This window comes from Triticum dicoccoides, chromosome 2B (genome assembly GCF_002162155.2).
Source record: "Triticum dicoccoides isolate Atlit2015 ecotype Zavitan chromosome 2B, WEW_v2.0, whole genome shotgun sequence".
NCBI classification, from domain to species: Eukaryota; Viridiplantae; Streptophyta; class Magnoliopsida; order Poales; family Poaceae; genus Triticum; species Triticum dicoccoides.
Genome location: NC_041383.1, coordinates 202875300 through 202887521, shown reverse-complemented (window position 1 = coordinate 202887521; position 12222 = coordinate 202875300). Strand labels below are relative to the sequence as shown.

General features: G+C 52.9%; 1 long non-coding RNA gene and 1 pseudogene across 1 annotated transcript; both read right to left on the bottom strand.

The window, feature by feature from the left end:
* Positions 1-6718: 6718 nt before the first annotated feature.
* Positions 6719-7363, bottom strand: LOC119367551 (annotated as a pseudogene).
* A 3323-nt stretch (positions 7364-10686) lies between these two features.
* LOC119363083 lies at positions 10687-12018 on the bottom strand. Its single transcript, XR_005173748.1, has 2 exons — positions 11711-12018; positions 10687-11251 (listed from the first exon to the last, which is right to left on the bottom strand). It is a non-coding gene; the product is annotated as an uncharacterized LOC119363083 (long non-coding RNA).
* Positions 12019-12222: the final 204 nt, after the last annotated feature.

Below are 12222 nucleotides of genomic sequence, written 5' to 3'. Positions count from 1 at the left end.
GATCTCACCCGCTGCCCCCCGTGTTCGCCGTCCCCCTCGCCGTCCCCTTGCCTCCTTCGCCGTCCCCGAACCCAGCGCCGCCTCCCTCGCCTCCTCCCTCGCCGTCCCTGAGCCGAGCGCCGCCTCCCTCGACGTCCTCCCGCCCAAGCGCCCCCTTCCCCCGCGGCCCCGCCTGCGCCCTCGACGTGCTCGCCGTCCAACACCGCACGGCCTGCCCAGGAGGACCGCCGCCGTCTTCCTCTTCGACTACGAGGACCCGGACGAGCTCGGACGCCCAGGAGGACCGCCACCGCTCGACGCCCTCGATCGTGCGGCCTGCCCAGGAGGAGCGCCACCGCTCGACGCCGAATTCGCGCCGCCTCGACTAGCTCCGGCTGCCCTGAGTCGCCCTCGACCTCTCAAGTGAGCACCCGAGCCGCTTCCTCCTCTTCCCCCTCTTTATTTCCTTCTGATTTTTTCTAGGGTTGGGGGTTGGAGAAATTTGGACAAGGAAAGAGGGTTGGAGAATTAAGTAGCTAGGGTTTTCCAAATGTTCAAATCTCTGAGCTTGCATTTAGATGCATTTTAGAGGATACTTGGTCCATATTCATTTGCAGTTAACATACATTTTCACTGTTCTTATAATATTTGCTTGATGTCAGATTATGCTATGAGGATATTAGTCTAAGCCCAGTCTTGGATGCATTGTTTTATCCTGCGGTGGTTAAACCGGTTCTGAAAATTATCTAGTTTGACCTGTACTTGTCCAGCTATCATAATCTATTCTTTGACCATGGCAGTAGCTGGCATTTTATTATGATAATTTCAGTATATATCTTACTATCCTTTGCTGATCTTGTTGTATTTTCAATGCACAGGAAACTCTCCGACGAAGTCTCCTCCAGGTAATATATGTCTCATGCTTTCTAAAGAGTACTAGTATACTGACTAAACTATCCACTTGCTATGCTTAGCTGCTCTGTTGTCTGAATCATGACACTTTGCCAGCTGAAACTTGCCTATCACACTGTCGCTGTATTGCTCAACTAAAAACACAAATATTTGTAGTTTTTATCTGTCATAATGCAACTAAGCATACTAGTCTCAACTAAGCATACTAGTTTTCTGTAGTGAGACAGTAAGATAGTGAGACAGTAAGAAGGAAACTTCCCAGATTATGTAGAAAGAAAATACTTGGTTTGACAGCAAGTACCATGACATGAATCAAAAAACATATACGGTGGGAAAAATAAAATGGCAGAAACCTGGGAGGTTCTGGTTTGCTATATCTCCACCAGTTTGGGTTGGTGAATGTGGATGATTTTTTTATCCTGTGAACTCATTGTACTGCTACAAGAATTTGGTATCATCATGGTGTAATTTTGTTAACATTCTTATTTTGTTAGATAGTGGCTACACTAATCTAAAGTGATACAATTTTCCTTCCCATTTGGTATCATCATGTTCAGTGTATACAGTTATAACATCATGTGGGTTTTTTAAGTCTGTTTACAGCTCATGTGGGTTTTAACATCATGTGGGTTGGTGAATGTGGATGATTTTTTTATCCTGTGAACTTGAATGTTGCAATGCTGTTTTCTTCAGAGGCTACTGTAAAAAACTTGAGCTACTATCTTGCAAAGATGATGATCATCTTGCTAGTTTGCTGGGTTTTGTCTCCGACCATCGTGTCGTGATGAATTTGCAGATACCCCGAGAGGCCCTTGAGTTTGCCGGAATGTTGATTAACTTCCGTTCCGGCAAATTCGGGTACTCCATATGTCCTATTTTCAGCAAAGGTCATGCTGAAATTTTAGCATGACTTTGCTAAAAATAGGACATATGAGGTACTTGCGACTAATGCATGGACCGCGGTATCTTAGTACTTAGTTAAGTAGGATCAAATGCCCCGCCATTCTTGCTGCATTAAACCATAGGTGGCAATAGAGCCAAGTGATTAGGCCCAACCTAGGGTGCCTCGGCTTAGGCTTTTAGGGTGCCTCGGCGTCGACAAACCCTAAGTGATGAAAGCTTAGGCTTTTAGGGTGCCTCGGTGTCGACAAACCCTAAATGATGAGACCATGATCTTGTTCCTTGACAATAACTAACTTTTTGACCAAACTTTTTTCCTATTTAGAGCGAAACATGGCCCACAACGATGAGGCCGGTGGTTCGGGCGGCAAGCAATTCTGGGAGCTGTCCCAGGAGATGGAGGAACAACCTCACCGCTATGAGGACGTCGTGGAAGACACCGATCCTGATTACACAACCCCTAGTGGCGTCGGGGATGACACCACTGATGGTGCTGCCGAGGATGCCACCACTGATGATGGCGGCGCACACATAGATGGCAGCCAACCGAAGAAGCAAAGGAAGGACCGGCGCCCGAATGCGCTCCGCACCCTCAAGGACGAATTCACTCAAGTGGACTCCGACGGGAATCCAACGGAGCCCAAACATATAGTCAAGGGGTACGCGGTTCAGCTCGGGTGCATTCTACGGAGCACCGTCTCGATCAACACCGAGAACCTTAGGCATAAGGACCGAGGGAATTTGCGCAACCTCCTCTTCACGAAGCTGCACGAACAATACAAGTTCCCCGCCAAATTTGAAAACACACGCCTCTCAGGGAATAAAATGAACAGTGCCGCCCTCACGAGGATGAGCACGGCCCTGTCTACTTGGAGAAGCGCGGCGAAGAGAATGATTGATAAAGGTGATAGTTATGAGAAGATCAAGGCGAAATATCCTTTGATGAGCGAAGATGACTACAAGGAGTTCAAGATAAAGTGCGAGAGCAGTGCAACCACCGAATCAAGTCAGTGGAGGAAAGAAATGCGGGAGTTGAACTTAGGGGAACACAAACTCGGTCCCGGCGGTTACAGAATGGCGGAGCCTATATGGGACAAGGAGGACGCGGAGCGTGCAGCAAGGCCTACCGCCCCGTTTCGAGAAATACAGCGGTAACAAGCAGACCAGGAACTATGTCAGGGCCCAGTACAAGGAGGACCCGATAACAAAGGAGCTTACCACGGATCCGAAGACCAGGGCGCTTGAGCTTGTTCTGGTAAGGAATACACCCCCGCGTAATTAGCTCCATATGGTTGCACTCTAACTAATCCCCAATATTTCTAAATGGTTCATGTTCCTTTCGCAGGAAACTGAAAGCAGTAGCGCGGGGTCGTCTTAGAGCTCCCCTTTCGACAGCCCTTTAAATAGGGCATTGAACATAATGAAAAGCAAGGATAAGCTCACTAAGCCGACGTCAACTGGTCGTGTGGCCGGCAAAGGCTTGTCCATAAAATGGGGGTCATACTATACCGCTGGTGTGCGGAAGGAGAAAAAGGCCAGCTCGGAAAGCCAGACGCGCGAGGTTGAAGCACTCAAGGCACAAGTGGCGCGGATTCCGGAGCTTGTCCAAGAGCAAGTGGAACAACAACTAGGAACGAAGCTCAACGCCATGGTGCCTACGTTGATTCATGAGCTGACGACGTGGATTGCGGGCGGCCAACAGGGGCCTCCCCCGGTTCCCAGCTTCACGTCCAGCAACTCGCACAACGCGCAGGCGGCGCCATTGGTGTCTCCGGCGGCGGCGCCATTGGTGTCTCCGACGGAGGTGGTATTCATGTCTCCGGTGCCAGCACGGGCATTGGAGCTTAATGCACCCGGGTGTACGCCGGCCGACACCTCGCCAGCAAGCTCCCCCTCCGTCAGTTGCATGCCCGCTGTTGGCGGTGCCTCGACATTAGCCGAGCTTGATGGCATCATGGTAACTAAGCCTCTCGGCCGATGACTTCATCTCCTTGCCTTTGACTGGGCATCCCTGACGCCATGTACATGTTTTCGCAGGGCACCGCCGACGTTCCTTGCACTCTTCTGCACTTCGTGGGCGCCGAGTTGGTCGATGTCGCCAAGGGCAGAATCGTTCAACCGGGCAACCGCATGTTCCACGGTAATCCGATGCCACCCACAGTGTATAGGGTTGAAGTGGTTCGGGTGCTGCCAGGCTGCGACGAGCTGTTACCTCCGGTTCGACCCGCTGGGGCCGACGAAGAAGATGAGATGACCCTCAGCGCCTGCGTAAACTGGCCGCTGCTTTGGCCGAAGAGCCAGATTCGTTTGGGGGCGGGGGACACCACCCCACAGACAAGACCGCTAGTCGTACCGGCGCCAAGCCATGGCAAGAACGCCGCAACGCTACCTGACCTGCCAGACATCCCTATGGCACAGGATCCGGACAGCCCTATGGCACAGGATCCGGACGACGACGACAACGACGATGGTACATTTACCAAAGTTGATAAGTACTTTGCCGAACATGGGTACGCTGACGAGTTCTGCGGGCCTCTTTCTCAAGGACCCAACCAAGACGACCGCAATCTATCTGGTACGGCGGAGAAATCCAATTGCAATAGGTGTCGTCTGCCATTTAGTTCTCAGGAGACGCCTCCAGCTCCCGCCTTCACTGAGCCTTAGATAGCTGAGGTGCGAAATATTATCAGCCCCAACACGCTCAAGAAAGCGGTCTGTGAGCAGAACTCGGTCCCATTACAGGAGATCAAGAAGAAGGGACGGAAACGAAAGACTAACAAGGGCGCCGGTGCGAGCCAGCCGGCACCGAGTTTGATCCGTGCTCAGGACGGGCCACCTTCACCTAAGGATATCTCGAGGAGGGTGCATGTGGCGGGTAGGGCGATGCTACTGCCAAATATGTTGAATGCTACAACCGGTGCTATGCGGAGTCTGCACGACAGTGTTCTTTTTTTGGAGAAGCGGCGTCTGAGAGAGAATGACGTGGCGTACCCGGTTTTCATGGCCAAGGTGCCAGAGGGCAAGGGCTTTGCGGATGGCGACATCGGGGGTACTATCGTTCTGCGGTTTGATGACATCTTTGCTATGTTTAACCTTCATCCGCTGCACTACACCTTCGTTCGGCTGTTTTCGCTGAGTATGGAGATGCGGATCATTAGAGACAAGATCCTGGACATCGTGATAGTCGACCCCTTCTACATGCGTGCCAAGCACTTGAACAACGCTGGGGACCACCAAGTTGCGAGTTCACACCTCGAAGGCGTCATTTTGGCAAACCCAGATAAGGATAACTTCCTTGTGGCTTACTTTCCCGAGTAAGTCATCCCTTAACTGCCCCGTAACATATGATTTCTTAGATTTTGATCGTTCTGTTTTTTTCTAACATTCCGTGTTCTGTGCAGTGACACACATTGCACACTCATCCTCTTAAGCCCGAAATATTCAATGGCCACGTATTTCGACCCGAACCGTAACTCCAAGATAGACTACACAAATGTCAAGAAAGTTCTTGATGATGTTCTCCCCGGCTACGCCAAATCTGGAGGCACCTTCACCAGGGCAGTTCATAAGTACGGCAAGCACATGTTCTCACACAATACAAAGTTCTGCTGTGTCAAGCAGCCGCCTGGCGGTCAGAAGGATGCCTACTACGCCCTCCATCACATGCGGGCGATCGTAAGGGACCATCATCAACTTCTGCTACCAGATAATCTCAAAGATTGGGCCGCGAGCTTGTCGGCAGTCCAGGACGCGGACCTCAGACAAGAATTCTTTCGCATCCAGTCGGAGTTTGCGGACATCATCCATCAAGATGTCCTTCATACCTCGGGGCAGTTCTTCGTCAGATATCAACCGTCCAACAGTGAGATAGATGAAACGCTACAAATGCAGGGTGACAACGACCGCGATTTCATGACCATCACGATAGACGGCGGCTTCATCCACGCTCCTGTCCAATGAGTCGAATCGAAAGTAGTGATGTGTAGTTATGAAACATTGATTAGCTCATGTTGTAATTAAACTTTAATGAATTCGTATGTCTCTTTGGTTTGGACAGTCGTTCAACTTAGATGTAATCGATGCTATTTATTAGTAGGACCATGAGTCATGCTATTAATGTCTTGCTTTTCTCTTTCGATCCTTTTGTTGCATACTTACATATTGCTTATGTATTATCTGTTGTTTGGCTTATGCATAGAGATGCCGTCGTATGTCGTATACAAGGGTAAGGTTTCCGGAGTCTACGACGACTGGGAGGAGTGTCGGAGACAGGTTCACCGTTTCAGCGGTAAGAGTTACAAAGGGTACACCACTAGGGCGGAGGCCGAATCTAGATATGCTCGCTATCTAGCGAGAGAGAGGAGGGAGCATTGGAGGAACCGGATGAGGACCAGTTTGATCGCGATGATGCTCATCGTGATGACCACAACTCTCTTTTATGTGATGGTAGTTTAGATGATCGATATCGACTTGTAATGTGAAGACAAACTCGATACTCGCGGTCTTGAGACTTGTAATGTTTTATCTTTGTTCGGTCTTTTGAATTCGGAGACTAATATGATGAATTGTATTCGGAGACTAATCTTCTATTGTATTCGATGAATCTGATGTTGCTGTGTGCTGCTGTCTATATTCTGTCCAATAATATATTTTGTAACCTGTGCAAAAATCAGAAAAGAAAAAAACCAAATATTCATACTAATGGCGCATCAAGGCAGAGTGCGCTATTAGTATGCCAAAAGATACTAATGGCGCATCGTGGCAGAGTGCGCCATTAGTGTGACAAAGCACATGGTTACATATGGCCCCCCGGGAGGCATACTAATGGCGCATGGTGTTACATACTAATGGCGCACTGGCAGGTGCGTCATTAGTAAAAAATTCTAATGGCGTGCTAGTAATGGCGCACCGGTAGTGCGCCATTAGTAGGCAAAACCGGTGCCCTTTTCCTAGTAGTGAACGGCGGCATTTCATGCTTCGGGGCCTCTGGCACTGCAGCGTGCGGTAACTCAGGCTTCTTTGGCACTTCCGGTACCTCAGGGTGCGGCACATGGGGCTCCTTTGGTACCTCTGGCACGGCATGGTGTGGCATTTCAGGCTTCGGCAACTCTGGCATGGCAGGGTGCGGCAACTCGTGCTCCTTTGGCACCTCCGGTACGACGGGGTGTGGCACTTCCGGCTCCTTTGCCACCTCAGGCACAACCGGATGTGGTAGTTCAGGCTTCGGGAGCTCGGGCATAGCTGGGTGCGGTGGCAGCTCGTGCTTTGGCACTTCAGGCTCCTTTGGTGTCTTCGGCACCACGGGGTGTGGCACTTCGGAACAAGAGGGTGCGGTAGTTCAGGCTTCGGCAGCTCGGGCATGGCAGGGTGTGGCGGGAGTTCCAGCTTTGGCTGCTCCGGGACGATCGGATGTGGTGGATACTCCTTTTTGGGCACGGCCTCCTCTAGGTGTCGTGCTGCGCTGCTAATGGAGCTGCATGAGAGCAGCAGCGCCATGAGGAAGACAAGGGAGGACATGGTGTTCTTGCGCAGCATGGTGTTCTTGTCTATGTGTATGGATCAGAGAGAGGCAATTTCTTGCTGTGTGATGGGATGGCTGGGAGATAGAAGAAGGATGGTATTTATAGCCAAAAAAACTACACCTAAATGTGGCGGGAATACACGCATGCATGTTTGAGGTATAAAAGCAAATAAAAATATATCTCGAAGGCAAATATGATAAAGAAGAGACCCGTGAAGGGCGAATAAGCCACGGCTGACGAGCCGGGCGTGTCGAGTGCGGGTATGGGCGCGCACTGGGCTCGCTGGGCGCGTCGGGTCCGGGCAGTAGGGCGTGCGTGTGTGCGTGCGTTGGGTGCACGGGCGTGTCCGTGCACCACGGTAGCGTGTAGGGGCCGTTGGCGAGCCACGCGGGGCGATCGGAGTGCGTTGGGCTGATGCTCACCGCGAGACGCGCGCGTGCGCTGGTATCTAGCGTGCGCGGTCAGAGCATGCAGAGCGCGGAGATGATCGCGGGCGAGTGGAGGCATGGGTGCGTGCCCAGGGCGCCGGCTCGGGGCTATAAAGCCGCCTGGTGACGTTGTAATGGTCTGACACAGTCGAGTTCGTGCTCGAGGGAGTAAAGGGGGGTGTTCGTGCGCCGGAAAACACCTGTGTCCACCGTGTTCTCTGAATTTCTCTGAACTTCTTCTTCTTCTCTCTGGTGAGCTCGAGCGACGGCGACAGAGAGGGCGCGGAGGAGTGCGGCGAGGGACTGGCGGTTCCAACATTTGGCATCAGAGCCACGTGGAGGAGGGAGTTCGCCGGCGATGTCGATTGTTCCGTACGGTGGCGGCGCGGGCACTTCGGTGTCGCATCCGGCGCCGGTGCTGACGGGGGAGAACTACACCACCTGGGCCATCAAGGTGGAGGCCGACCTGGACGCAGCCGGGCTGTGGGAGGCGGTGGTGCCGCCGGAGGACGCGGCGTCGGCGGTGATCGCAAAGAAGGATAAGCCGGCGAGGGCTTACCTGCTCCGGGCGCTCGCCGACGATCTCCTCCTGCAGGTGGCTGCGAAGAAGACGGCGGCGGAGATATGGGCCAGTCTCAAGGCGCGTTTCGTCGGCGTGGACCGTGTGCGCGCGGCGCGGCTCGGCACGCTCCGGGGGGAGTGGGAGCTCCTGCGCATGGCGAGCGACGAGTCGCTGGACGCGTTCGCGGGGAAGATCGGCGGGATGGCGGCGCGTTTTGCAGGGCTCGGAGCGACGCTGGAGGACGCAGCTATGGTGAAGAAGCTGCTGGACTGCGTGCCCGATCGCCTGTACGCGGCGGTCGCTGGCATGGAGCAGTTCTGCAACCTGGAGGAGCTGCTGTTCAACGACGCTCTGGGGTGCCTGAAGGCGTTCGACGAGCGGCTCCGGCGATGCGGGCAGGCAGGCGGCGAGCGGGCGGACGGCGAGCAGCTCATGTACACCGCGGCGCAGTGGCGTGCGTGCGAGCGGCGTCGGGGCGGTGCACGCGGAGAGGACGACGACGACGGCGCGGGGAGCACGGCATCAAGCGGCAGGGACATCGCCGCGGCAAGTGCTACAAGTGTGGCGTCAGAGGGCACTTCAAGCGGGAGTGCCCCCTGCTGCGGAAGGAGCCGGCCGCGGGGCGTGCACTGCTGGTCGATGGCGATGTTGAAGACGCCGGGCTGCTCTGAGCTGCGGCTTAGGGCGTGAATGAAGGGCGAATAAGCCACGGCCGACGAGCCGGGCGTGTCGAGTGCGGGTATGGGCGCGCACTGGGCTCGCTGGGCGCGTCAGGTCCGGGCAGTAGGGCATGCGTGTGTGCGTGCGTTGGGTGCACGGGCGTGTCCGTGCACCAGGGTAGCGTGTAGGGGCCGTTGGCGAGCCACGCGGGGCAATCGGGGTGCGTTGGGCTGATGCTCACCGCGAGACGCGGGCGTGCGCTGGTATGTAGCGTGCGCGGTCAGAGCATGCAGAGCGCGGAGATGATCGCGGGCGAGTGGAGGCGTGGGTGCGTGCCCAGGGCGCCGGCTCGGGGCTATAAAGCCGCCTGGTGACGTTGTAATGGTCTGACACAGTCGAGTTCGTGCTCGAGGGAGTAAAGGGGGGCGTTCGTGCGCCGGAAAACACCTGTGTCCACCGTGTTCTCTGAATTTCTCTGAACTTCTTCTTCTTCTCTCTGGTGAGCTCGAGCGACGGCGACAGAGAGGGCGCGGAGGAGTGCGGCGAGGGACTGACGGTTCCAATAACCCGGGGCCGTAGATTTCACTAGTGGCCTATGTCGAAAAAAATAGCATACGGTGGGTAAACAAATTACCGTTGGGAAGTAGTGATCTGACTGAATTTTGGTGCCTTGGTGGCCTGGTAGGTCACGTGCATCTCGGTGGTTGTTTACTTTGTGTGTGATCCATCTCTGCCTATCCATCTCTAGTTTTGTGTGGTTAAATTAGTTTGGAATATTGAGAAGACATGAGTGATCACATGATATGCTCTGATTGTTTGCTTAGTTTGCTCTACAGAATGGCTGTAAGATTTTACCAGAACCCGCCGTCCAAATGTACTCATATCAATACATGCTACTCAGCCAATGCACCGAAATATCTTGAGCTACATGGAACCTGAAGGCAAGTATTTTTGGGATGATTCGGTAATTGGTCGGTCGGTTCGGCAGCTCAGCTGCACCTATCTGGTCGATCTGGCTGATCTCCTGAAGACGCCATACATCAGTCACTAGTCAGAGTTGGTGATGGATTGCGCCCACACGCGTTCGCGTAGGAGCGTCCGTTCGTCGTACCGCCGTGTCAGGTCACTGGCGCAGGGTCGTCGTGATACGGCAGGTGTTAGGTCACCACTCGCCAGCGAACGGCTAGCTGAGGCATGTTAATTTCAGTGGCTGTGGTCAGGAAACATCCCGGCGCGCTTAATTTCCGTGCTTGAGATTGCTTTTACCACACTTAAGATATGGTGGTTGTGCTTGATTAGGGCTAGTTTCACGTGATCGCATGCAACATGTGGGATGTATCTATCGACCAGGCGATTGCTAGCTCGGTTGCAAGTTGAGCAGAAAACGACTTCCGGGTATACTAAGAGCAGATCAGCAGGCTATTTTTTATATGGAATGAGCAGGCCTGGATGTCAAAGACAAGCTGCTGAGATACATAGTCGTGTGATGAAGTATATTTGACTTCACTAGTTTCAAATGGAGTTGAAAATGACCATTCCATGGCGCCTTCCTGTTCATGTTGGCGTGATCGACCATTATTCAAGCAACTTAAGCAATCTAACTCTTCAGGTACCAAAGCCACATGTATTTCGTCCGTCTGGATTTATTGAGCTTCATTGTAATTTGGATCAATTTTCGACCATAAATTTGAGTTATAGTAGTATGTAGAAAAAAATAGTATCATTGGTAACTACTTTTGAATACAAATCCAATAATATAATTTTTATGACATATTATTTATATTTGCGAGCCACATGTATGGTTTAAATTTTACCCGAAATACGATGGGTACTAATAACACCCCAACGAAAGGTGTAGCTAGTAATAATAGTAGGGCAACGATCTGCGCCGGTGCGCCGGCCCAACTGTTGGGCCGGTCCAACCCCAGCCGTCAGATCTGGCCCCCCGAGGCGTCAGATCCCTTCGTCCCCAACCTCCCATCTTTAACCTCTGGCACGGGAAAGGGAGAGGCCTGCCTCGCACGCGCTGACGCCCCCGCATGCGCCGACCGCCTCGACTCCTCACCGCCGGTCACCCTTACCGCCGGTCGCCGCCCTCGGCATTGGTCACCGCCCTCACCTATGTCGCCTTCATGCATTTCTCACCTCCGTGGATGCAGCAACGTGCGCCCATGGTTACAGCCTTGTAGCTCCCGTGCCACCGCTCGCAATTCCAGTGCATGCTCCGGTGGCCACGGTTCGCCGGACACAGCGCCCCGGTGGTTGCAACTTCTCTGATTCTGCAGAGTCTGGTTGTACCAAAAAATAAGTTGGTTCCAGCAAAAATCAGATACGGTGGTAGCAAAAATTCTGCCTGGTTCCAGCAAAATCAAAAGAAGGTAGTAGCAAAATTCGGGGCTGGTTCCAACAAAAATCATACAATGGTAGCAAAAATTCTGGCTGGTTTCAGCAAAATCAAAAGAAGATAGTAGCAAAATTTGGGGCTGGTTCCAACAAAAATCACATACGATGGTAGCGAAAATTCTGGCTGGTTCCAGCTAAATCAAAAGAAGGGAGTAGCAAAATTTGGGGCTGGTTCCAACAAAAAACACATACGGTGGTAGCAAAAAATCTGGCTGGTTCCAGCAAAATCAAAAGAAGTTAGTAGCAAAAATCAGGGCTGGTTCCAACAAAAATCACATACGGTGGTAGCAAAAAATCTGGCTGGTTCCAGCAAAAGCAAAACATGGTTGTAGCAAAAATCCTACTGCGGCGGCCATGGAGAGCAGCGAGCCCAGCTTCGGGCGGCCATGGGGACGAGCGCTGGTTGCAGTAGCGGGCGCCCTTGGCGACGAGCGCTGGCTGCAGCCTGCTCAGCTCCGGCACCGCTCGCAACAGCGAGTGGCTCTGTTCCTAGCACGCAACGGCCACTCCCCATCCCAACAGAAACTCTGGGCACCGCTCGCCGGAGCAGCAGATCGTTGTAATTGGAAAAAATGAAGGATGTGGGCTTGTTTACCAGAGAGATGAGGGGGAATGGATGAGGATTGCGCTGGGGAAGAAACAAAAATAGCGGACGGGAAGAGATAAGGCACTAGCTGGGGTCCCACAAGCTTACGTGTCGCCTGGAAATAGAAATGCAGCGGACGCGTGGGTGAGGCGCCGGCCCAAGATTCGGCCGGTCTGTAGATCCCAAACGTTTCCCATAATAGTACGGGAGCGGCGATTTGGCTCCTGAGCTCATATACTCCCACCATGAACAGTAAAATAGGAAAAAAAT